The sequence below is a fragment of the Camelus ferus genome, chromosome 10 (assembly GCF_009834535.1).
Source record: "Camelus ferus isolate YT-003-E chromosome 10, BCGSAC_Cfer_1.0, whole genome shotgun sequence".
NCBI classification, from domain to species: Eukaryota; Metazoa; Chordata; class Mammalia; order Artiodactyla; family Camelidae; genus Camelus; species Camelus ferus.
This window is the reverse complement of record NC_045705.1, coordinates 66,935,630-66,957,786: the sequence shown is the minus strand read 5'-3', so window position 1 is coordinate 66,957,786 and position 22,157 is coordinate 66,935,630.

The following is a 22,157-nucleotide window of genomic DNA, read 5'->3' as shown; positions in this document are numbered from 1 at the left end:
AGAGGCATAGGAGAGATTCTGCCTTAAGTGTCCAGAGGGAACGGACCCTGCTGACACTTTGATTTCAGACTTCTGGCCTCCAGAGCTGTGGGAGAATAAAGTTCCATTGTTTTAATCCTGTGGTCACTTGTTACAGCAGCTCCAGGAACCCAGTACAGAAGGCATGAACCCTCACCTGCACCAAAGGCCCTGAGCAGAGGGCCACAGAGTCTAGGGCAGACAAGGCTTTTCAGCCAAGGCCACACTTGACATGGGCCTGTAACCTTGCTGGGAAGAGACAGGGACAAGAGAGGGCTTCACAGACAAGGGTCCAAGACAGGACCATTTGGTGTTTTCAGTGCTCGGTTAACTGGCCGGTGGGGCCTCAGCCAGGGAGGGGAGTTGCAGGCCAGGAGCCTAGAGAAGTGACTAGAGTGGGCCCAAGGGCTGAGGCCTTGAATGTCAGGGTTGGGGCAGAGAGGAGAGAGGTAGGAATCTTGGCTGCAAACCAGAAAGATCTGGATGGGCTGCTCAGCTCCTGGAAGGGCTGCAGGGAGAAAAGGGAGAAGGTGAGATCCAGGCGGTCCTGCGGGACCAACCATCCGAGGAGTCTTGGGGGGGCAGATGTCAGCTCAGCATGAACTAGAACTTACTTATGGTCATGGCCCCCCAGAGGGAGAGCATCTCTGAGGGGTAACAAACTCCCCATCAAGGGAGATGTGTAAACAAGAGTGCCTGAGAGACACCTCAGCCCCATATAAGGCTTGATACAGGTGGTCCCTAAGGGCCCCTTTCCATCCTGGGACTCTATACATTGCCTGGCTGGGCCCCTCACCCCAGCAGGCAGCCTCCCCACTCCAGGACTCCATTTCCCTGAATTACTCTGGCTCAAGCCAGCCATACCTCTCTAGGCCCCAGTTTCCTCAAACTGCAAAATAAACATAACCACCTCTTAGATGAGTTAGAATCTGGAGTGTGGCTTCATAAGTGATGGCTCTTATCAGTTTGAGCTGATGGGGAAACCAGCCCCAGGGCTGATCTCAAGGCTCTTGCTTGATCTACCTGCTGGCATTTATAACCACCTATATTTTCAGGTGGATGCTGGTCTGAGAGCCAATGAGTGAGATAGACCCTACCCTCCTGGAGCTCACAGTCTGATAGAGGAGGCCAACTTATGACCAAATTACAAGATGATGTGATAAGGAACTACAGAGCACCATGGGAGCACAGAGGAACAGTGGCTCATCCCATCTGAGAAAAGAGGGTTTCCTGGAGGAGGTGACCTTTAAGCTGAGACCTGAAAGATGACCAGGTATAGGCCAGGCAAAGCAGGCGAGAGAAGGCATTCCAAGCAAAGGAAACCACACATACCAAGGAGCCGCACTTTTCTGGGCTGTAAACTCCACGAAAGCAGGGAAGGGGGTCTGACCTGATCAATGTCCAGCATGTCCAGCACTTGGAGGTGCCCAGTAAATATTTGTTGAAGGAATGAAATTCCCTTGGGGAAGGGAATGCAGCAAGGTGGGGCTGTGAAGGTGGTGAAGGGCCAAGCAGGGTCTTGTGGGTTCCAGTAGTTTGGATTTTACTTCCAGGGTTTAAATGCAAGTCAGAAGGAATTCTTTTGCTGGGACAGGAGGGTGGGTGTGGGGCAGATCTAGAGTCTTAGCCACCTGTGTAGATACCTGGTCTCCAGTTCCAAGACCCTAGCCTGTTGACCTGTCCCACCGTGGGGCCTCCCTCTCTGGGCCCAGGATTCCCCCTGCCTCCTCCTGTCCCTGAACCCTGGCCTGTGCCATTCCAGGTGCTACAACCCGCCACGCCCCCAGCATAGCCCCAGACCTTGAGCCTTTGTCCCTACTGTCAGTCCTGCTGCTGAGGCAACAAGCAATGGGGCTACCTCTGTCTTTCGCAATTAGTTTCTTACCTCTAGGGGATCTCATCTAAGAACCTCAGTTTTCCCACCTGTACAATGGGCACTCCTCATCCTTTCTAATTTACAGGCTTGTGAGGAGCAGTGAGATGGTGAATTGGAGATGTAAAGCGCACTAAATACACATGGTTTTCATTTTTCCCTTTCTACATTATAGAATTCAGACATGTTCATGAGAAAAATTGAAAAACACTGGTAAACAAAAAAAAGGAAAACAGATATAATTTCCTGAAGTCCCATCACTCAAGGGGAACATCTTGGTTTCGGCCTTGAGTGTGTTTTGTGACCATTCTGAGCGGGGACCCAGCTCCGGGGGAAGCATGGGGCAGGAGGTCAGGCCATCACTCCAGGCTCAGGCTCTCCCCATCTGCAGGCCTTCTTTGAGGAGGAGGCCTTCTTTGAGGAGAAAAGATTATATGAGAAGCGAGTCAAGGCACATTTATTAAGCGCCCACTGTGTGCCTGAGCTGGGCCAGGAGTTAAGTCCCTCATATTTAATGAGAGTGTTGATTTTCCAGGAGGTTTGTCACTCAGGGTGGGACTGCAGGGGGGACACTGTGGGGTTCAGAGTAGGAGGGTCCTGAGGGCTGACAGGCTGGGGGCATCTGTGAAATGCTCTTTAAGGACAGCCTGGTGCCTCCCACCCAGTTTGCACCCCACAATGTCTGACACCTGGGAAAATTGTTGCCTCTAAGGAAAGAAAATCGAAGTTAATATTTGATCTCGCACAAATATTTTGTCAACTAGTAAACTGCACCTCAAGAGAGCATGTTAAGAATTCTATATACTGTGAAATGTGGGCCCATTTGTGTGATGTGTTGTGTTATGGCGTGAGACCCTCAGGAGAAAGGGGCCTGAGGGTCTAGGAAAGTTTTTTTTTTAATGGAGGTACTGGGGAATTGAACCCAGGACCTCGTGCATGCTTAGCATGCGATCTACCACCAAGCTACACCCCTACCCCAGGATATAAGGGGTCTTAAATGGGCCTGGTTCCCAAATTCTTTCCTCACTTCCCCAGGCCTGGAATCACCTTGGCTCAGCCTCTTCTAGGGAGTGAGGCTAGAAAAGTACAGTCACCATTGCCAAGAGGCCTCTTGGCAATGAAGCACCGGAATGTATCCCCTGACCGTCCACCCTGCCCCCAGACCCTGAGCTGCGGTTGAGACTGCCCTCCCCCAGGATGCCCAGGGAGAGGCCTCAGGGCCTTATGGGAGCAGGCAGGATGTGGGGCAGCCACAGAAAGCATTTGGAGGAGGTGGCAGGTGTCTCCAGCAGGGTGCCGGGCAGCTGACGAACACAGAATCCTGACAAGATGAAGGGGTATGAGCTCAGGGCTGGGCACAGAGCCCAGGAAGGGGTCAGTTGGGGCTGGGTACTGTCCACCTCCAGCTCCATCAGTCTGGACACTGACCCCACTCATGGCTCTCACCTGTCCTGCCCACCCCTCATAGCCCAGCTCGTCAGAACTCCAGAAACCACTCCATACCCTCCACCTCAAGGGAGCCTGGGATACAGCTGGCATGGACACTTATGGGGGAGGAATGAATGACTGAAGATTCTTCTTCAGGGTAATTCTTAAGACTCTGCTCTTTCTTTTTTTAGCCAGGGAGGTGGCAAAGTATCTTCTCTAAATGCCTCAGTAAGCCAGAAATAAGGTCAGATATTTTTGTTGTATTTTCTCACCCCTCACTTCACCCTCCTGTCTTGCTCTCACCATCCTGTGGGCTATACACTTTAAGCTTCAGCCACAATACCCGACTAACTATCCCCCAAACACATCAACCTTTTTCTTGCCTCCAAGCTTTTGCTCAATGTAATTCCTTTTGCCTGGAATGCTCTCGATTTGTTTCTCTCCATGTAAACTCCTCTTCATCCTTCAAAACCCTCTCCTGGGAAACCTTCCATAATTGCTCCAGCACGTCAATCAGTCTCCTCTCCACAGTACCTGGACCCTCCTTCTAGCACTTCACACACAGTATCTTCTCTGGAAGTATTTCTTTCCGTGCCTGTCCCTACTGGATGCTGGCCAACTGAGGAGTAGAAGCCATTTCTTAGTCATCTCTCAAAACTTCAGGCCCAGCATATAGCAGGTGCTTTGTCAATATTTAAAAGTCAAGACCCACATTTATGAAGGCCTTCAGTGCCAGGTACAATTTTCAGTGCATTACGTATGTCTACTCATTTAAGCCTCCCTACACCCCTGCAACTAAGATTACTTTATCAGTTACACATTCAGAAACTGAGGTATAGAGAAGTTCAGAAATGTGGTCAAGATGTGGAAACAAGCTAAATGTTTGCCAATGGAATGAAGAAGGTGTGGTAGATATACACAATGGAATGTTATTCAGCCATGAGAAGGAAGGAAATCCTGCCATTGGTGACAACCTGGATGGAATTTGAGGGCATTATGCTAAAGGAAATAAATCAGAGAAAGACAAATACTGTATGATATCACTATGTATGGAATTACAATAGCCAAAGTCATAGAAACAGAGAGTAGAGTGGTGATTACCAGGACCTGGAGGGGTGGGAGATGTTGGTCAAAGGATAGAGATTTTCAGCTATAGATGTACAAGTTCTGGGGATCTAATGCACAACATGGTGATTATAGTTAATAACACTGTATTACATACTATGAGAGTAAATCTTAAATGTTCTCACCACAAGATAGAAATGTGATGTCTTGGAGGTGTTAGCTAGCATTATGAATTCTTTTGCAATATATGCATGTATTAAATCAACACATTGTACACCATAAACTTATACAATGTTATATGTCAATTACATCTCAGTAAAGCTGGTGGAAAAGGTATCTTTAAAGAAACAGAGTGGTTCCTGACAAATTATAAATGAGACCTGATGAAGGAGTTCATGTATTCAATGCTCCTACAATTTGATTTTCTTAAGTGTGGCTTCTGCTTTTATCTGGTGGGGGATAAATCAAATAATTCTTCTACTCCAAACAAACAAACAAACAAACAAACAAAAGATAGAGAAAGAAAGAGAAAAGAAAAGAGAAAATGTGACCAAGAGCAGACACAAATGGGTGGCAGAGGTGGGATTCAAACAAATGAGTAACAAGTAGTGATACTAGTAAGTAATGAGTTGATGAATGAACAGATGAATGAAAGGAGGAGAAATTCAAATGAAGAGGGATGTCCTCAAGATCTGGGAGGAAGTGCTTCCTCTCAGAAATGAAGAGAAACCTTTGATCCAAATCTTTCAATAAAGAAATATAATCTTCCTTCTTCCACTCCCTCTTATTACTGCCTCCCACTCAGGAACTGAGAATTCTCATGTAAAAATAGCAAACCTGAAGGAGTGTGAAGGAAGCGATAGCAGAGCTCCCCACCAGAAACTCCATTCTCCTAACATGTCAGCCACTCCCTGTTTCTTGCTCATCCTTCAGAGCCCAGTTAATTTCCACCTCCTCTGAGAAGCTTGCACCAACCCTCAGGAAGTAACAGAAACCCACTGAAACTAGCTGAAACATAAGAGGGGGATTTATCAAAAAGATCCAGTGTTTCAAGGCACCCTAGGGCATCAGTGCAGCCAGATGTCCATAGAAGACAAGCATCAGGGATGGAGAGACTCATGAACCCCAATGGCTCCCCTCTGTGGCTCAGCTTCCTTCTTTTCGGCGGTGCCCTTATGAAGGAGAATGGCCACCCACAGCTCCCCAGTCAACATCATTAGAATTTCATTCTCTGCCACGTTCTCAGGAAACAGCTCTGATTGGCTGGTGTGGATCCCGTGATCAGCCCTGCTCCAATCGCCTCGGCCAGGAGTGCCGTCACGTGGTACAAACATGGCGGCTGGAGGCCTGCCCGGGGACAATGAGGGGAGGAGTCAGAGATGTTGACAGCGTCAACAGGTGTCTCTGCTGCCTGCTCATTCATCACTCTCACTCTTCCTGCGGAATTAATCTCGCTCTGCCTGTGCTTACTGCACTTCCTTTGCAATTCCATTTAAACTCCAATCGCATTCTACTTATTGTCTGAGTTGGTGCCTATGGGTCTATCTCTGCGTGCAAGCCCACAGGAGGACTCCAGCGTGCAGTATAGACAGACCCTCCAGCCCTGTTTTACTTAAAGGCCTGCATCCTGGACCTCTCTTCAGGACCCGCTTCATGGGCCTGCATGGTTTAATGCTCTGCTTTTGCCCTCTGGAAAATGCCTTCTTGCAATTGCCTCTTGAAATGAGTCCAGCATTTTCATTTTGTGCCAGGCCCTGCAGATTATGTAGCTGCTCTTGCCTCTCTCCTTGCCCCACCTTGAGCTCTTCTTCCCAACCTGACTCTCCAAGTCTGCCTGGGCTGCCATAATAAAATACCACAGACTGGGTGGCTTAAGCAACAGAAATTGATTTTGTCATATGTCTGGAGATTAGATGTCCAAGATGAAGGTGATGGCAGGGTTGGTTTCCGATGAGGCCTCTCTTTCTGGCCTGTCGAGGGCTGTCTTCTCGCTGTGTTCTCAGTGGCCTTTTCCCCTCTGTGTGTCTGAGGTGGGAGAATGAGCTCTGGTGTCTTCCTCTTCTTACAAGGACAGCAGTCCTATCTGATTAGGGCTCATCCGAGTGACTTCATATAACCTTAATTAACCTCCCAAAAGTCCCTGTCTCCAAATACAGTCACATTGTGGGTTAAGGCTTCAACACGTGACTTGTGGGGGGATACAACCCAATGCATAACACTGACCTTAATTTCTGGCCCCTTTGCTTGCACCCCAAGCACCACCTCATGCCCGCCCCTTGGATGTGCCCAGTTACACTGTCCCTTGGGGCTGATGTCTGGTTTTCCTCCTCATTGATGGCTTGTCTTGGATTCCTCACTCTGGGTAGCACCCTGCCCTACCCAATCTATTCCTGACCTTGTCTGTTACAGCCCTTCAGGGCCAAGGGTCGCCCGGGCCTGGAGGAGGGAGGGGCCAGATAGTCTCCTTCACTGGGTGGGGAGCACTCACACCCTTCAGGGACTTTGTCTGTTGCTTGGATGGTACTTTCCCTCCCACCTAGCCCATACTTGACCTCCAGAACTTGCCTAGACCCCTCCTCTTCTTGCCTGGCATTTCTGCCCACCTTCCACTGCCCCTGTGGGTGGGGTCTTATCTCACCCCATTAGAGTTCCAGTCATCTGTATCACAATGGCCAATTTCATACCTGTGTGTCTCACTGGTACCTTTGTGATGACAGGGTCTCTTGTCACCATCTTCACTCTGGTGCCTCACACAGGGTTGGCACAGAACAGACACAACAGATCATCAGCCCCACTGAAGTCAAGGCTTAGACTTGTCACCTTTGATCCCTTCTCCCCAGACCATTTCTGATTCTACCCAGAAGATGTGCAGGGAGGAGTGTCTGCAGGGACAGAGAGGGAGCTGGCCAATTCTAGGCCAAAGGAGAGAACAAACTTTTGGCTTCTTAATCATACAGCTTTTAAAAACTGGAGCCGTCAAAGGCCCCAGGTAACCTCACAGACTTTGCTCCTTTTTGTGTTTTATTTGCAGTCAAGATAGCCTTTAAGAAATACACTCAGCGAATTTTATTTTAATTGTGGAAGCCATTTGGTAATATCCTCACTGTACAAAAATCAAACAAATGGTTGCAGTTTAAGATTTGAAACACAAAAAAATTGGTATGAAAAAACTGTAACTCTTTCCAAATCTGTAATAACTGAGCTCAGCTCCCTAGCCCATAATTCTGCTCAATAGCAGCAAAATCCCTCATATTGCCAATTTGCCACTGGACATTTTCGATTTACACTTATACTTTGTAATCTTTGGGAAAGTTTTCCTTATGTTTTTGACTTTTGTTAACAGTAGGAAATTCACTGCACTTTTAAACCCAGTGCAACATTTAATCAATAATCATGTAGCTCGAGTTTCATAAAACAATACTTAAGTTGATACTCTCTGATATTTTCCATCCTGTTTCTATTTTCTATTCTATTCTGTGATGTTCTAGTGATTCTATTGTGTTGTGGCCACTCACTGAATTTCAGGAGCCACTGATGGATCATAAGCCAGTTTCTTCCCTTGCCCGTTTTCCTGTTATGCCAGTGTTACCTGAAAACTGGGTTCACTTGTTGGTAGGTGTCCAGCCAAAAGACACAACCAAACCAAAGATCGGGAGGAGGAAGGATTTATCACTTGCAGCAAGTAAGGAGAATGCTGGGGATCTTTCTCAAAGCAGCATCTCCCCAACAGCAAAATTAGAGAAGTTTTAAGATAAGGATATATGCATACTCATGAAGGGGCTTGGGTGGTATATGCATATGTATAAAAGGACTTGAATAGAGGAGAATTCAACACAGAACTGGGGCAAAGGCTGACAGAGTCCAAACTTTAGTTGATTGAAGTCATGAGGGTCAGAAAGGGTCAACGTCATCATGCCTTCAGTTCTGATCTGTCTGGGGTCCTAGCAGGCAGTTACCATCCTCCACCTGGTGGCAGCTTAAGTTCCTGTAGAAAACTCAAAGATAGGTATGAGACCGTTACGTATACCCCTTGAGAAGGACTCTTATCACTGAACTATTATTTCTTGACTGCTTTTCTGTTGTTCCTGCATTTCTTTGTTCCCTTAAGATCATTAATTACTGAGACCTGTTCAAGGGCAAGCATTGTGGCCAGGGTTAGATCACAAAAATGGCTTAGGCCAAAAATGTCTTCTCTCATGTCAAGAAAGCCATGCCTGGTCCCCTGTTTGCTTATGCCAGGGCAGAGCCAAGCTCTGTGGATTTGGATACCAGGAAAAGGATACCAGGTCCCTGTATTCTTCTCTGTCCTCCCTCCGAGGGGGGCTTTCCCCTCAGCTCATGGATGTTGGCTTCTGTCCAGCATTGGCTGTTGCTGACCAGGGCCTGACCAGGCCTCTGTCAACTGGTCAGCAGGCCACTTGAAAGCTGGCGGCATCTTCCTTTCCTGGCTCCACATCCTCAGGGCCTGAGCATGTGACCTTAGGGAGATCAGGACACTACCGGAAGCCTTTCCATCAATTTGGGTGCCGGAGTGGTGACGAGGACTCCCCTGCAGCTTCCTGAGGCCTGAGGGCCCAGACCAGCCACCTTACCTGTGTGGCTTCACATCAAGTGTGGCTGAATTCCCTCTCCATGAGGCTTGGAGGCCTCTCAGCTCTCACAGGAGTCCAGGGCCTGGGGAAGTGGGCAGAGGTGGCACGTGCGTGCGTGTGTGTGTGTGTGTGTATGAGGGGTTAGGGCCTGTCTCAGGCCCCTAGATCTGCTCTTTCTACCTGCTGGACACAGGGAAGCGCCCCATGACTCTTTCCCACTGCAGAAAACTTTTTGTTATGAGTCCTCCAAGGTCTGCAGTCCTTTATTTTTCAACAAACTTCTCCCTCAGAAAGCCCCACGATAGAAAGTTCCCACAGGGAGAAGCTTGTTCTTTTCTGTGGTGAGCTTTGAAAAGCCTAATTTGAAACCCAAAGCTGAGCAGTGACTTCTTTGTTCCCCTGCATTCGCCCTCTCAGGAACCAGTGCTGAGGAAGCCGGTGGCTGCCAGTGCGTGTAAGGTGAGGATGGGGGTGGGCCAGAGGGAAGAGCAAAATGAAAAGAAAAACAAAAACAAGTGCAGAATCAAAACAAGACTCTTTTACACAGATCGAGTGACAGCCTCCCCATCCCCCTGTCCCCCACTCTGCCTTCTGAGGGAAGCGGACCTCTCAGGTGTTTGTTCATATATTTGTATATACAAATATGTACACAGATTTGTGTGTGTACATATGTATTTTGCTATTAGTCTTGCAATTTAGAGCCAGCTTGTTTAGATTTGAATCCTCACTCTGCCACTTACTTAGTGTGCAACCTTGGGAAAATTACTTAACCTCTCTGTGACTCAATCTTATCTGTAAAATGGGAAGAACAATAGTAATTAACTCACAGAGTTGTGAAAATTACATTTAGGGAGAGGCTAGTGCATGATGAGTGCTGCAGAGTGTCACCACTATGACTGTTGCACTATTTGTGCTGTAGGTCTATTTGATGCTTTTTAAAATTTTTATTTTATTTTTTCATCCAACAGGAAGTCATAATTTTATTCATGATAGGAACTGTACAAATTTCAAACCAAGCCATGCTTTTTTGAAATTGCAGAGTATTCCATTGTATGGGTGCATCCCAGTCTCCTATTGACAGACCAATGGTGTTTTTAATTTTTGTTATTACAAATAATGTTGCAATGAACACACTGGGCATGTGCATTTTTATTTTAAAAGTTACAGACAAATTGCCTCCTCCAAAGGTCGTGCCAATATACTCCGCCAACACTGCCTATTTCTCTACACCCTCATTAACACTGGACACCATCAATTTGACTGGTGAGAGGATGACGTGGCGTTTGGCAGGCTTCTGCAATATCAAGTTACTTTTTATTCCCCCATCTCCTGTCTGTTAACTGTGTTTCTTGTGCCTGTGGTTATGTAGGGAGCACTCCTGGAACGCCTAGCCGGTGCTAAGAGCTGCCACAGGTTGCCTCACCGATTTCCAATGTTGGTTCACTTATTGGCTCCATTTCATAGATGAGAAAGCAGACTCTTCCCGTGATTAACCACACCAGCACCAGTGAGTGGCAGCGTCAGGATTCTTACCCGGTCTGCCTGACCCTGCATGTAACTGCATAGATGTGGAAACTGAGGTCCAGAGATGGACGCTTGTCTGAGTCCCCCCAGCAAGTCAGTGGCTCTGCCCAGGCCCCCCGGAGCCAAGGCACCTCTGACCCCACCGAGTCTGTGGCTGTCTCCCACCCACCACGGTCTTCCCTGGCCTCAGTCCCCGCCCCAAGCTGCCCACTCCAGACCCTCCTCCACTTTGTGTTCTTTGGCCACTGTGGCTTCTAGCACCTCCAGGGGAAGGGACCCAGACTTCCCAGCAAATAAACACCGCCCACAGCTTTCCAAATATACAGAGATAAGTATTCCCTCCCACCTCAGCTGGGCTGGCTGGAATGCCACACATCCTGCTGGGCTTCTGCTTCTCCAGGTGCTGGGTTCTGGGTCGGAGTCCTCAGTGGAACAGCGGTGTCCTCCACTGTGTGGTGGGGGAAGCCTGTGCCCTCGGGCATCCTCGGCATCACCAATAGTAGCAGTTGCAGAAAGAGCTAAGAGCCACATCCCGTTTAGATACATTTTCCAGTGTTCACGTTTTACAGAACAATTGTGAACAGTCTTCCCAAACATCTTGGACAACAGTGTCTTCCTCATCAGACAGAGTCTTTTTGTAGGTCATCTAACAGGGCTGTCACCAGCACCCCTCAACCCAGCCTGAGATCCAGTGGTGTGAATCAGGGTACAGAGCTATTCAGTTATGTTAGCCATCTCCACATGGTCACCACTTCCAGAGAGGATTGCTTGTCAAAAACCTGACTGTGGAGAATTTTGAACATATACAGAATTAGGCGGAACACCCACCCTCACCCAGTCCCCATCACCCAGCTTTTGCAGTTATTGGCTCACGGCTGATCTTGTTTCATCTGCATTCCAGTCCATTTCCCTCGCCTTTAAAGCAAACCCCAAATATTGTATCATTTCACCCATAAAAGGTAAGAGTAATCTAGAAGATGAAGAGTCTTTTATTAATATAACTATAATATCATTTTCACCTCTAAAAAAGGAATAGTTCTATAATGTCATCAAATATCCAGTCAATGTTCAAAGTTCCAGATACTTTGTAAACCTTTTCTTTTCTTTTTTAAATTGAATTAGTATCCAAATAAGGCTAATACTGTGATTGGTTAATATGCTAGATTTCTTTTACTCTGGAGTCCCTCCTTCCATCTCTCTCTCTTTTTTTTTTTTCTTTGCAATTTATTTGTTGAAAAAGAAACTTGATTGTTTTACCTGGAGCAATCACCACAGTCTAGAACTTGTTGCTAGCAGCCCCATGGTGTAGTTAAACATGTTTCTCTGTCCCCAGGGTTCTTATACATTGGGAGTTGCATCTAAATCTTGATAAATGCAGGCTCAGCTTTTTGGGGTGAGAGTAGCTCATAGGTGGTACTTTCTCCCATCTGGAGGAATATACTGTCTCGTTACCTCTCTCTCCCTCTTTCTCTCTCCTTTTTTTTTGGTAGGGGGAGGTGATTAGGTTCAATAAATACTAAATAGTATTTATTTATTTATTTTACTGGAGGTGCTGGGGACTGAATCCAACACCTTGTGCTAAGCACACACTCTTCCCCTGAGCTACACCCTTATTACCTCTCCTTTTATGATGCTGTCATGTTGCTTTATATATTCAAATTCTAATTTTGAAAAAACTTCAAACCTATGGAAAGTTACAAGGATAGTGGGATGAACTCCCATAAATTCTTCATCTTGATTTACCAGTTTTTGCCACATTTGTTTCATCATTCACACTCATATATATTTTTCAAAGTCAATTGAGAATGGGTTGCAAACATGAAGTCCCTTCACCCTTAGATATTTCAATGTGAATTTCCTAAGAACTCTTTTCCATAACCATCTAAAAGAAAAAAAGTTTCTTCTGTTTTCACAACACTTCTGACACCAAATGGGTGGGGTTTTCCCTCACACTTAACAATTCACCAACCGTTCAGACACCAACTTGGTGTCCTCCAATTCAGTTCTGACATTAAAGGCCCAGAGTTAGCACAGACCCCGCAGGTTAAGGGCTCAGTCCAGCAAGCCTGCCCCAATTTCAGACTCCAGTTGTGGGTTGTCACCTGGACTTTTGATCAACCAGCTATAAATTAGGGGCTCCTAGATCCTCTCTCAAGTTTGATAACTTGCTAGAAAGGCGCACAGAACTTGGGGAAATATTTATGTTTACCAGTTTATTATGAAGGAGACAGGTGAATAGCCAAGTGGAAGTGATGCACAGGGCAAAGTAAACAGAAAGGGCACCGAGCTTCCATGCCCTCTCTCGGAGTGTCACTGTCTTAGCACCTTGATGTGTTCACAATCCCAGAAGCTCTCTGAATGCCATTGCTTAGGGTCTTTATGGAGGTTCCATTATGTAGGCATGATTGATTAAATCATTGGCCATTGGTGATGGGCTCCATCTCCAGCCCCTCTCCCCTCCCCAGATGTTGGGAAGTGGGACTGAAAGCTCCAACCCTCTAATCACCTTGTTGGTTCCTCTGGCAACCAACCCCCATCCTCCCAGCATCACCTTATTAGCATAAACTCAGATATGATTGAAAAGGGGCTTATTACAAATAACATAAGATGCTCCTCTCACCCCATCACCCAGGAAATTTCAAGGGTTTTAGGAACTCTGTGCCAGGAACTAGGGACAGAGACCAAATGTATATTTCTTACACACCACACCATCAAATTCAGGAAATGTTACAGTGATGACATTCTGTTATCTAATTCCTAGATGGTACTCCAATTTTGTCAATTATCCTGTGTTGCTTTTTGAAATGACTTTAAGAGACTTATTTCCAAACATCTGATTCTTGCAACCATGGGGTCATATCCTCAGAAATAATTTATAAGTCTATATTAAATTTATTTTATTTCATTTTTATTTTTATCAAAGCAATAAATGTACTTAGTTTTAAAAAACCAAACAGTCCAAATTTATGAGGAAAACTAGCAGTCCTTTGTTATCTCCTACCACACCCATGGCAGCCCCCAACCACTTCAGCTCTTTTTTTAAAAAAATACTTTTATTGAAGTATAGTCAGTTATACAATATTGTGTCAATTTCTTGTGTACAGCACAATGCTTCAATCATATAGGAACATACATATATTCGTTTTCACATTCTTTTTCACTGTAAGTTACTATAAGATATTGAATATAGTTCCCTGTGCTATACAGTATAAACTTGTTGTTTATCTATTTTATATATATTAGTATCTGCATTTCTCCCAGTTTATCCCTTCCCACCCCCTCCCCCGCTGGTAACCATAAGTTTGTTTTCTGTGTTTGTGAGTCTGGTTCTGTTTTGTACCACTTCAGTCCTGTTAAGTGTTTCCTCTGGGATTTACCTTCATATTTCTAGATAATATGCTTCAATTGCAATTTCTTGGTTTTTCAAATGTCGATGTCATCTTTTGACTTCCTACTATGGAAGATGAAGACTTAGCCCTCTTGGATCATCCCTCACTCCCACCAGCAATAGAGTCACGTCACGGGTTCTGGTTAGATATTCATTGGTTACCTCATTTTGACTTTGTAAATAATGTTCACAGCTGAGCCACCTGGAGTTCTATGTGTTCTTTTCCTTTCTTGTACATTTTTGTTTTCTTTTCATGAGCACAGGACTGGGGCTTGATTGCTCAGGGCCCCCAGGGCCCCACCCAGAGCAGAAGCTGCTGAATGTTTGCTGAATTAATGAATGATGCTCACTTAAGCATCTGGGTCAGGGCAGACATATTTTTCAATTCAAAAGATTAGGTAGGGAACCCCAAATTCTCAAGTTCCCTATCTGACCCAAGTTAGCACCCCACCCCATGAAGTTCCCTAAACTTTTTTGGAGCCTGATGCCTCATTCAATGAGTCATTCATTCATCCATTCATTCAATTCATTCAATAACTATTAATTGAGTACCTACTGTGTGCTAGGTATTGGAGTTATAGCACGACCCAAAACACATCAAGTTCCTGCCCCATGGAGCTAGCAATCTGGTTGGAGAATAAGAGAACAAGAAAATAAACATGTTGTCCAGAATAAGCAGGGTTAAGGAGCAGAGAGGAAGGGTGAGAGAGGAAGGCTGTTTCAGACAGAAAGTTCAGAGAAGACCCCTGGGATGAGGTGATGAATGAGCAGATTGCAAGGAAGTAAGGCGGATATTGCAGGAGAGCATTTCAGGTTCAAAAGGGACCAGCAAGTGCAAAGGCCCTGAGGTGAGATAGTGTGTTGGTGTGTATAAGGAACAACAAGGAGGCCAATGTGACTGGAAGCAGAGTGTGAGGAAGAGCAGCTCCTGATGAGGCTGGAGAGGCAACCAGATGGATTTGGGAGTTATAGACCATGGAATTTATTGCATGTGAGCAGGGAAGCCTTTCTGAGTTTTCAGTGGGCCAGTAGTTAGGAGGCCATGGAGATGGTCCCAGTGAGGGGATAATGGCTTAGCCTAGGGTCATGGTCCTGAGTGAGAAGGGACGTGCTCAGAGTCTGGACGCATCTTGAAGGTGAGGCCAACAACATTAGCTGAAGTGGTGTATGGAGAGAAGTGGGGGATGAGCCATTGACTGTGATGGTTAATTTCATTGTGTGGACTTGACTGGGTCACGGGGTAGGGGTGGGGCAGACATTTGGTTCAACCTTATTCTGGGTGTGTCTGTGAGGGTGTATCTGAATGAGATTAACATTTGAACTGGTAGGCTGAGTAAAGCAGATTACCCTCCCCAATGTGGGTGGGCCTCATCCTATCAGCTGAAGGCTGAACAGAACAAAAAGGCTAAGTAGAGGAGAATCCACTCTTTTTGCCTCTGAGTGGGGACATGGGTTTCCTCCAGCCTTCAGACTCTGACTCAGACTTGAACTGGAATTCACACCATCAGCTCTCCCCAGTCTCCTCCTTGCCAACTGCAGATTCAGCCTCCATAATTATGTGAACCCATTTTTATAATAAATCTCATTATAAATACCCCCTATTGGTTCTGTTTCTCTGGAGAACCTGATTAATGCACTGACCATTGAGGGGTCTGGTCTTAGCTGTGGGAATTTTGGAACAGATGGACCAGAAGATGGACAACAGTTTGGACATGTTGAACCTGAGATCCCTATTAGACATGGAGGTGTAGGAAGTTGCAGGGAATAGTTTAGAGTTGGGGATGGGCGTCGGATGCTGTGTGATCTTGAGTAATCTACAGTTTTCTGAACTGATTTACATTTACACTCCATCCTGCCCCCATGTGATTCCAAGGATGCCAACTCAGACCTGACCAATTAGAGCCTTATGTTGCCTGTCACAGGGATTGGTTCAGAGATAACCATGTGGACAGAGATAAGCACACTTTCTCTGTGGGCTTCATGATATAAGGGCTGGGAGCTGCTACAGCAAAATAAGAAGACTATGAGGAAAGAATGAATCTGAAAGAGTGGATGGGGGAAACACAGATGTTGGGGATGGCTTTGAGCCCTGATCAAGCTGCACCTGAACCTAAACCTATGTTCAGTTCAGACATATGTGAGTCAATAAATTCACTTTTTCCTCAAGCTACTTTGGGTTGAGTTTCTTATTTGTTTGTTTGTTTATGCAGGGGAGGTAATTAGGCTTTATTTATTTCTTTATTTCTTGAGGACGTATGGAGATTGAACCCAGGACCTTGTGTATGCTAGGCATGCACCCTACCACTGAGCTATACACTCCCCCACTTGAGTTTACTGTTAATTGAGCCATAAATCTGTACCTGAAAAACCAGTTTTTTCATTTTCTAGATTAAAAAAGTAAAACCCAGAAAATATGAAGGGCTTCCCGGAGGTCACTCAACTAGTGAGCAAATGGGTAATTGAGCCTGTTGAGTGGACCAACCAAACCCTCTGCTCAACGTCTCTGAAGAGCCAGGATTGCTGGTTGAGAACGAACTGCCCCAGTCCCCAGCCCTGCAATGGAGTCTCCCTTGTAGAGCAACTCCGAAGGCTGGCCTGGAAGACTGCCCTCTCCCAGGGTCTCCACTGGCTGCAGAGTCCACTGAGCAGGCTCCAACTCGCTTAACCTCTTCCCAGGACGTTTACATTTGTCCCCTGGAGCTGTCATCTCTCCAGCCACCTCTGGTCTGTGGACATTTAACATAATCACACTAACTAGCAACTGTCTGGGGTCTGTGTGTTCCAGGAGGTGGCAGCTGTGTCAGCAAATGTGGACATGGCTCCAGGGCGGGGGTGAGGACAGAAGTAGGGGGTGGTTGGGGAAGGATTGGAGGGCGTCCAATGCCAGGCAAATCCCACTCCTGCCTGCCATGGGGACAGAAGCAGGGGCTCAGGCTTGTCACCAGCCCCCTCAGCACCTGTCCTCACTAACCATCACCTGGGAGGGGGAGGCCCAAGCACCCCACACTCTGGGAGCTGCTACTCCGGGCAGGTAGGACCCGCGCAGAGGAAAGAAGACAGAAATGTGAAGCTGTGCCCAGGCGTAGGGCGGGGCATAGGGCAAGGGGCGGGGCCTGATAGGGGAGGTGGGCGAGGAGTGCAGAGTGCTCAGTCCTGGGTCGAGTGTGTGACCCACTCGAGTCCGTCATCCCACTCCCCTCCCTCCAGGCCTCGAGATTCTCATCTGTAATTGGGAACGCAGTCAGTCTGCTCTCCTCCCAATAGGCGCCCCCCCTCATCCTCCGTGCTGGAGGGGTCCCAGGACATCTTTCTAAGCTACCTGCCTCCCTCCTCTACTGAGAACCTGTGCCTATTTCCCAGTGCTCCTCAGGTGAAGTGCCATCCTGGGTCCTTTGAGCCCTGTCCCTTGTCTATCTGTCTGTCCTTCCTCCCCAACCCCATTTTTTTCCCCAGCTGAACTGAGTCATGGCTGGATGTCCAAATGCTCCAGGTGGTCCGTGACTCCATGCCCTGTTCCCTCTACCTGGCATGCCCTCCCCACCCCTTCCAGGGGGTGAAGCTCAGCTCTGCTGTCCGCTCCTCAGGAACCCTTCTCCAATGCCCACCCTCTGAGAACTAACTTTGCCCTTCTCTGGGCACTGCTTCTCCTGGTCAGCTCCTGGAGTTCCGGTTCATTCACGCAGCAGTCACCCGAGGGGGCTTGGAGGGCTATGTCTGTCACCTGTCTGAAGTCCTCACTGGAGCAGGGCTCTGAGTGAGCCTTGCCAAGTGTTGGTTGAATTTATTGCTGTGTCTGGAGCTCAGAGAAGGGAGACCTGGCAGTGGGTGGAGACAGGGAGGGTTCAGGGACAGCCACAGTGCGGGGTGGAGTGGGGCGGAGAGAGGCCTTCCGCCCACGCCCTTTCTGCACTGGCACTAAAGGAGAGACCACCTCCTGGGGGGCCCCAGGGTGGCCGTCTGGTCTGCGGCTGGGCCCACTTCCCTGGACCCTGATGCCTGTGGCCCTGCCAAGGTCCAGCTTGGCCAAGGTGAGCTGAGGACATGCCGAGCTCCAAGTGCCAGGCTCCCCAAGGCTCTCATTGATAGGGCACTTCCGTGGGCTCAGTGCATGTGTGCTTTGGCCCATCGCATCCCCAAGACACCAGCTGCCAGGTGCTATTATTAGCACCCTCATTTCCCAGAGGAGGCTGCTGAGGCTCAGAGAAGGGACCTGCCCAGGGTCACACAGGGAGAACGTCCTGAAACTCCTTACTAAGAACCATGGGCTAAATGTTCTAAGTGCTTTACATGCATTAATTTGGGTAATACTACAACCCTGTGAGGAGGGACAGTTATTATTTCTACTGAACAGATGAGGAAGTCGAGGCACAGAGAGGTTAAGCAATTTGCCCATGGGCACTCAGCTAGTAAGTAGCAGAACTCAGGCATTTGGCCACAGAGCTTTTATGCACTTTCCTCTCAGCCTGATGACATGGGTGCTGAGGAGGGGGGCGATGTCCCTCTCAGGACATCGCACACCACAGTTTGCAAACATTTCACACCCTTGCCACCTCACCTGTCCTTCAGCCCAGGGCAGACACAGAGATCATGATCTCCATTTTGCAGAGGAGAAAAGTAAGACCAGAGGAGGCTCATGACTAACCCAGGGTCACACAGCAAGTTTGTTGCTAGGCAGGGGCTTGGGTCCTAGCTTTGACATTCAGGCCTGGGCTCACCTAGCCCTACCACTGGCTGGACACACTGAGTTTGGTGACCCTGGGGAAGGGGGTTTGGAGGACAGAGGACAGGTGGGTAGAGAGTTCTGGGCTGGGAGGCAGGAGCTCAGGAGGAGAGCCCAAGTCTTGCCTCCAGCTCGCTGTGGGAGCCTCAGTTGCCTAATCTGTGAAATAAACAGCCTGGATCTGTGGCCCCTGAGGCTACTTCCAGCCTGAATTCACAGCCTTGCTCTGAGAGGTGCCTGGGGACTCCGTGTTGCCTGCTCACCTCGCTGCTTTCCCTATTAGTGCCGCCCAGTGGCCTCGTTTCCCCTGCAGGATATTTTTTCCACCTGCTCGCAGCCTCCTCCCATCTGGCATGGCTGCAGGCTGCAGGAAGCTGGGGAAGGTGTCCAGCCAAGCCTGGAGCCTCACCCTGGTTCGGGAATCAGGGCCTCCTATTTCATCGGCCTCACTGTGCTGCCTGGGGAGCACTTACTCCATTCTGCTTCCTAGCAGAGCAGCCAGTCATCTGTCTGTCTCCCTCGCCAGAAGGACTGTCAGCTCCTTGAGGGCAGAGGTCACAGCCGAAGAACAGAGCTTGCTAGGCAGTGAGCAACTCCCTACCATTCCGGAAACATGCTCGGAGAGGCTGGGTGTGGCAGGGACATTGAGCAGGAGATAGAATGGAGCTGGGGATCAGGGTGAAGGGTCTCAGACCCCTCCAGCTCCTGGTTCTGAGACCTTGTGAACAGTCCTCGAGACCTCACGGTGCGTGCGGGAGAGGACTTCGAGGCTCTGCACTCTGTGGACAGTTGAAACAATAAAGAAGCATGAAATTGACTCAGCGAGGATATGTTTATGTGACCTCTGGGCAGACACTGGCCTGAGGGTGGATAGATTCAGAGTCCCAGGGCTTTTGCCCTGACAGAGTCCCCTCTCTGCATGGAGCATTGATAACCCACACCCTGTGGGGAGCTGCATTACCTCCCGAGGATCTGGGATGTCGGCACCATCCTCTGAGGTCTGCTTGCCGATGGCCTGCCCATCTTCTGAGAGTGAAATCTTCAGTGCTGATAAAACCAGGACGGGCAAGGCCTGAAGGTTGACATCCCAGGCAGGCAGGGAGTTGGGGAGGTGGGAAGGGAAACCATCTGCCGTGAATACATCCAGAGCCTGAGCCAGTGGCATCGCCTCGTCCGAGACCATTCAGGTGGTTTGCACTTCTCAGATGCAACGTGTTCTCTCTGGCCTGGAGGGCTTTGCCCAGGCCACTCGCTCCACCTGAGGAGCTCATCCCCTCCCTTGGCCTGGCTAACTCCCATCCATCCTCCTGGTCTCCATTTCAGTAATTCAGCAACTGCTTCCTGAACCCTTGCAATGAGCCAGACACTGTCCAAAGTGAGCTGTTCTCAGTGAGTGAACAGTCCTGTCCTCTCAGAGTGGCCACGCACTGCTAATATTGAATGAGTGAGTTGGGAGAGCCCTGTGACTGTAATGAGTAGCCCCCAAGTCAAAGGCTTAACCCAGTGAAGGTCTATTTTGCACTCATATCAGGGTGGCAGGGGGCTCTGCTTCAGTGCCACTGCCATCCCCTAGCCTTGGCTGGGGTCCCCTTGACCCTCTGCATCAGGCCAGCCCATGAGGGAAGAGGGAGAGCTGGAGGGCTGGGCAGGCAGCTTTCATGGCTCTGTCTGGAGGGGTGCACTTGCCACTTCCACTCACATTCTACCGGTGCGAGCTTGGCCACAAATACACAGCGTCCTGTGCTGCTCTAACAGTTCCCCAAACTCGGTGGCTTAAAACAACAGGAGGCCAGAAATCTGACATCAAGATGTAGGCAGGGCTGTTCCCTCTGCAGTTTTTAGGGGGAACTTGGGGGCTGTCAGCAATCCTTAGCATCCTGGGCTTGTGGCCATATCACTCCAATCTCTGTCTCCGTCTTCCCAGGGCCTCCTCCTCTGTGTCCTTCCCTTTGTGTGTCTCTTATCAGGATGCTTGTTATTGGATTTAGGCCCTCCGATAATCCAAAATGATGTCCTCATTGCAAGATCCTTAATAATTATATCTTGCAAAGAAGTTTTTTTTTCCCAAATAAGGTAGAATTCACAGGTTCTGGGGGTTAGAATATAGTCATATCTGTTTGGGGACCATCTTTTAATGTTAGCAAGATCGCCTGGACTCCTTTGCGAGGTAGCCAACTTCCAGAAGGGCAGAAACAGAAGCTACAAAGTCTCTTCAGGCCTAGGCCCAGGAGTCCCAGAACATCATTTCTCCAGCTTTCTATTGGGCTCACCGGATTCAAGGGGAGGGAAGATGGAATAGCCTTCTTGATGGGAGGTTTGGCAAGGACAACGCCAAAGGGCATGTGCCGTGGGAGGGATGGTTGCAGCTATCTTTGGAAACAACCTAACAGTGTGTGTGTGTATGTGTGCGTGCGTGTGCGTGCATGTGCATGTGTGTATGTGTGTGCGCACGTGTGTGTGTCTGCTGGGGGCCCTGGAGACGTGCTCTCTGATGAAGGGATTGCTCACGAAGCTGAGGTAGGAAATGCTCCCCTGAGTGGAAACCCCTAACCCAGCTCAGTCATCAGCTGGGTGACCTTGGGCCAGTCCCCCATTCACTCAACAATAGTCTACTATGTGCCAGGCCCTGAGCAAGGCACTGAGGTCCCAGTGGTGAGCAAGCCAGGTCACCGTGGAACTTTCCATCTTGTGGATGACTAAAGCTCCTAACTGGACAGACTGGCCACAGAGTGTGCTGAGTCAAAGGAGAGCAGTGAGGAGATGGGCTGGAGAATCTCTGGGGACCAAGAGGCCAGGATGAGGTTTGAGCACAGAGGACCCCAGGCCTCAGTTTCTTCCTCTGAACATCAGGAGGGTTTGTCAGAGTCGTAAACTCAAACTCTGCTTCCTGATTCCCCAGAGACACCCAGGGACCCATGTAGGGGCCACTGCAGAAGGGGGCTGAGCAAGGGGCATCCAAAGTCTGTGACTAATTGGGCTGGAAGCTTCCAGCGGGCTCCCATAGTCCAGGTACCAAGCCGGAAGTCCCAGTCCTGTCCCAGTTGGCTGTCTAGGACAAAATTTCCCCCCGGATTCCTCTTGTTCCTGAATGGCCCTGCCAGTGTTCTGGTCTCTGGGGAAACAGGGAACCTCCCCTCTGTCTGTTGGGCCCTCAGGTCCCCACACCACCCCAGAACAGACTCTGCACCAGGATGCTTGCAGCTGCTCCCTCACCTTTGACCTTGGGTCAGCTTGAGCCAGGAGAGCCCCAGAGACCCTACATGAAGTGCCAGTGTCTCTCACGGAGCTCAGGCTTTTTGGGGTCAGACCCTCCCCTCTGTGTGGCCCTGGGCGGGCCCCTTGCCCTCTCTGATCCTCAGGGTGAACCCTCCCTCATGGGGGTGAGCACAAAGGCAAGGAGCTGGAGAGAGTTGGGCCCTCCGAAGCTGGCTTGAGGTCAGCACAGGGAGAGTAAAGTCAGGAGAAGCAGCGGGAGAGGCCCAGCCTCCGGGGGAGCCACCCCGGTGCTGCTGGGAAGCCCTGGGCCCCGCCTGACCTCACAGGGGCTGA